The 5,000-nt window shown below is 44.5% G+C and overlaps 1 pseudogene; it reads right to left on the bottom strand.

Annotated features, from left to right (window-relative positions):
- Positions 1-3,945: 3,945 nt before the first annotated feature.
- LOC149092505 (large subunit ribosomal RNA) overlaps positions 3,946-5,000 on the bottom strand; it is a 2,296-nt pseudogene continuing 1,241 nt past the window's right edge.

Raw genomic sequence — 5,000 nt, forward strand, 5'->3', positions numbered from 1 at the left:
CTTGACAACCTTTGCCGCTTTCCTTGCGTCCAGTGACAAATTAGGGTTATCTCCTACTATCTGGAGGTCCAATATAAGGGCTTGGTCCGTGTTTTCCACAACAATATCTGGTATTAGTCTTTTATCCGGGAACTTGTGAGTGAACTCTCTCTTGTACTTGACACCGAGCTCGTCCAGCCTTCTACAAATAAAGTCCAGGACTCTATCGTGTCTAGCCGTTCTAACTCGATGTGTACGGAAACAACTTTGCGAAACATGGTTTAGTGTTTCCCTTGCGTTACAGCCTGCTCTACATTTCAACCTGTGTGGTTCGACATTACGCCCCCGCCATACTCTTGATCTAACTGGGAGAGCGTTAAACCTCGCTTTAACCATTTGAACGTAATCTCGTCCAGCAAACTTTGACTTTTTATTGTAGTTGTCAATCCATTTGTGTGCCTCAGGGACTTTGAAGGCTTCTTTTAGTGCTTGACCATCATATGTGTTTACCAGATTCTTAACCGACGTAATGCAAGCACCGTCTTGGTTTAGATCTGGCTCTACCACCCGCTCACACTTTCTTAGTTCACCCGCCGTGAAGGATAGTGATGCAAGAACTCGAAAAACAGGATTCTCGTGCTGCTTCAACTTCTCCTTCCTTTTTATCTTGAGCAAAGCAATAGATTTAAAGAGAAGCGGTACACCCAAACCTCCGTCACCGACTTTGGCATGAATCATACCAGAGCCACAATCATGAGGTAAATGGAGCCACTTCTTCACATACTGACGACTGACGAGATCGAGGCTTTTTATTTTATGCACCGGCACAGAGGACAACACAAGCGGATGATACAGCTTAGCTATCACAAAGTGCTTCAAGATATATAACTTCTGATGTGGTCTTATCGGCGCACGGTCGATTTTCTCACAAAAGTCCTTATACATCTTAGTGGGTGCAGTATTTCCATGAGTATTTATTGGAATACCCAGGTAACAAGTTGAATCACCAATGTCCATTGCCCTTATAACTCTATTATGGACTTTGAATTGCGGCTGTACTACTTTAACTTTCTTTTGCTTTCCCAGTGGGACGATGCTGAGAGAGCAACATTTATCCGGATTCAGTTCCAAACCATTACGAGTCAACATATCTTGGGTTATGTCTAACAACTCCTGCTGTCCGTTCTTTGTTTGTGAAATTAAAATTAAGTCATCAGCAAAGGCCAAACAGTTGACCTTCACCGACACGTCATCACCGGAGAGCCTAAATCCGATTCTATCAGGTATCTTTGCGAGAATCTGGTCTATAATACAGTTAAAAAGTAGTGGAGATAATGGATCTCCTTGTCTAACTCCTCTCGTTGGAACGATATCTGTTCCTTCACCACATGCCTGCAGTGTGGTTCTACTATTCGCGTAAATATTCTGAAGGTAGAGCAAGAAACTTCCTGGTGCTCCTTTATCAGCAATTGCCTTCAGTATTGCGTCAAAACGAACGCTATCAAACGCCTTTTTGACATCGCAAAACGTCATGTGCAACTGCTTCCTACGAGTTTTTGCCTCCTTTATAATGGATTGAATCAGAGTAGTATTTTCGAGGCAGCCATCTGACTCAATAAATCCCCTCTGCATCGGGTGAAACTGGATAAAATCCATAACTCGCTTTGCCAGTATCTTATGAAAATGCCGTGTTATTACCGAACTTAAAGTGATCGGTCTAAAATCACCAGGACTTTTCGGGTCAGCTTTCTTTGGTATAAGTATCGTTCTTGCTGACTTTAAACTCTCAGGAAGATCACGTATATAGGCGAAAATGTTGAAAAGGCATTGTAAATGCCAAATCGGTAATTTTCGCAGTGCCCCAACAGAGAAATTATCAGGACCCGCTGACTTGCCAACAGCCGGGTATGAGGTTTTGATTTCTTCCTTAGATATCGGCTGGAAAATATCCGACCAACAGTTACTCTTAGGTTGAAACTCCACCTCTCCAAATGTTGGTTTATCATCAGGTGCAAATGTTTTCGTCCAAAAATCCGCCAATTCGCCATGCTGAAACCCAATGTTCAAAGAACTTGGGTTCAATATCGCATTAGCGCAGCTCTTTCTGGATTTCACATAAAGCTCCTGTAGGTACCCGAACTCTCTCTGTTTCATTTGCCGCTGTGTTAGTGCGGTTTGTGTCTTCGCTCTAGATTGTTTAGTCTTTCCTCTGCAGAATTCGCTCAGGTAGCCATCAAGCTCGAGTTTAACCGGTAAACCATGTAGAACTCTACGCATGAGTCTTACCAGGACTTCCGCTCCGAAAGACTGATCTTCAGGCTTATTTGCCATAAGATCTCTTAGTTCTTGCTCTAGATTTGTCTTTGAAGGATCATCCTCCATATGTCTTGTCATAGTTACTTCAGAATCATCAGGAACTGTGTCTGTGTCAGACACTTGACTTGCAGTTTCAACTTGAGGATGTATAAAATCACCACTATCACAGATAATGGTATCGTCATCCATGCTCTCCGGGAATTGGAGTTGCTGTACATATGTTTCAACCAGCGTTTTGTAGTCTTGAAATCGTCTCCTGCTCTTGATTGAATCGAGAGTTCGACCAGGAAGTACTGATAACAAGTACTGGTTGATTCCCATCTTTTTGCTTAAAATTTTCTCAACCTTCGTTCTTGACTCGTAATAAGCCATTCGGGCCAGCTCCTCCTCCGACCATACAGTATGAGATACCTTAGGATCGGGCAGCGAGTCATTATACTCGACAGGATGCTGCAACCTAATGTGGACACGCATTCCTCTATAGCTTGCTAACTTTCGTTGACAAACCGGGCACACGTCTCTGTCCAACAGACTTTCACCACTCAGTAGATTAATTGGCTCAGGGAAAGCATCCGCACTCCCAGCCTTCATCTGGGTAGTTCCGTCTTCTTTTTCTTTATTTGTTGTAACGGGCTTAGGGTGGGGACTCCCTCGCAAAAGTCCCCCTTCTCCCCTCAGGCTTGTTAGGCCCTCGGAGGTGCACATGATCCGCAAGACTTACACCCAACACGAAGTCGGTCTCCTTGAAGGTGTACCAGAAGCAGATCATGATTTATTCATGATCGAGACCATGACCACAAGCTAGCGGGCCTTTCACCCAGATGTTGTTGGGCTTAGAAGCTGTGGATTTGTGGCAAAATGCCGAAGCATCTACCAACCCGCATGTTTGCATTCTTCCGCCCTTCCAGTTTAGCCACTTAGATTACTCTAAGTGTTACCGGGTAGCGCCACGTGGAGGCACTGGATAGGACTTGTAAATGTAACAATTTAACAACTGTTAGCAAATACCATTTGCGACTAAGTAGTAGGGGGCAAACAACCTACAAAACTTAGCCAACGTTTCAGCCGAAGCTGATGGGAGATTTATGCATCTCAGAATTTTCCAGGGGTATGCACCCGAAAAACTTTGAAAAAATAAAAACATATTCAATGTACGAATACATCGAATATGTTAAAATCCTCTCAAAAATTTTTCAAAATTCTAAGAGTCATAGTTACTCCCGCCGTTTACCCGCGCTTGGTTGAATTTCTTCACTTTGACATTCAGAGCACTGGGCAGAAATCACATTGTGTCAATACCGTTCACCGGCTATCACAATGCTTTGTTTTAATTAGACAGTCGGATTCCCGGGGTCCGTGCCAGTTCTGATTCAACTGTTTTTCGCTGGCCGAAAGGATTGCCCCCTGTAACAGACACTCTCATCCAGGTTGCCCCTTCAAAAAGGCTGCACAAAGGATCCTAGCTGAAGCAATCCACAAGATCACAAAAACACAAGTCCGGCATCAGTTAGTTACCCAACATCAACCAGTCTCGGTATTTTGCAGTACTTGCTTCTGACTTCAGCCCGACCAGCTCAGTTTTCAGAGCCAATCCTTATCCCGAAGTTACGGATCCGCTTTGCCGACTTCCCTTATCTACATTATTCTAGTGACCAGAGGCTGTTCACCTTGGAGACCTGCTGCGGATATGGGTACGGTCTGGCGGGAAAGTTATAATCTCTAACATAGATTTTCAAGGGTTTCCAAAAGTGCACTGGACACCGCAAGAGCCGCGGTGCTTTACGGTACCGGAATCCCTATCTCCGGTTAAACCGATTCCAGGGACTTGGTACCTTACAAAGAAAAGACAACTCTTCCCAGGACTTTTGGAAACATCTCCATGTTAGTTTGCGTTACCGCATTTACTTCCGAAGAAGCAATCTCCCACGCCAGGTTCGGGAATATTAACCCGATTCCCTTTCGCGAAACACCACAGTCAACTTGATAATTGTATCTGGGACTTTGGTTAGGGATTTCTCCCCATCGCTTAGGACCGACTGACCCATGTTCAACTACTGTTCACATGGAACCCTTCTCCACATTGGTCCTCAAGGGTCTCACTTGAGTATTTGCTACTACCACCAAGATCTGTAATAGTGAAAGCTCCAGGCTGACTTACGTCAGACACCTTCGACGCTATCACTACATTCTTCCTACTCGTTAAAGCTTATATCATGATAAATAATATATATGATTGCCTTAACGGTTAGGTATAGGTTCAACGCTTGAGCGCCATCCATTTTCAGGGCTAGTTGCTTCGGCAGGTGAGTTGTTACACACTCCTTAGCGGATTCCAACTTCCATGGCCACCGTCCTGCTGTCTTTAGCAACCAACACCTTTCATGGGATCTCATTAGCGTCAGCATCGGGCACCTTAACCTAACGTTTGGTTCATCCCACAGCGCCAGTTCTGCTTACCAAAAATGGCCCACTGGGCACCATCATACAAAGTATGTTCAGCTTTAAAAGTTTAACAAGTTGAACTTCGCACCCATTAGGAGTTTGAGAATAGGTTGAGGCTATTTCGGCCCCAAGACCTCTAATCATTCGCTCTACCGGATGCTACTGGTACTTCCATTGGTGCCAGCTATCCTGAGGGAAACTTCGGAAGAAACCAGCTACTAGACGGTTCGATTAGTCTTTCGCCCCTAAACCCGGATCTGACG

This window comes from Tetranychus urticae, unplaced genomic scaffold (assembly GCF_039701765.1).
Source record: "Tetranychus urticae isolate SD_2017Ah unplaced genomic scaffold, NJAU_TeUrti_SD_1.0 Scaffold_9, whole genome shotgun sequence".
NCBI lineage: Eukaryota > Metazoa > Arthropoda > Arachnida > Trombidiformes > Tetranychidae > Tetranychus > Tetranychus urticae.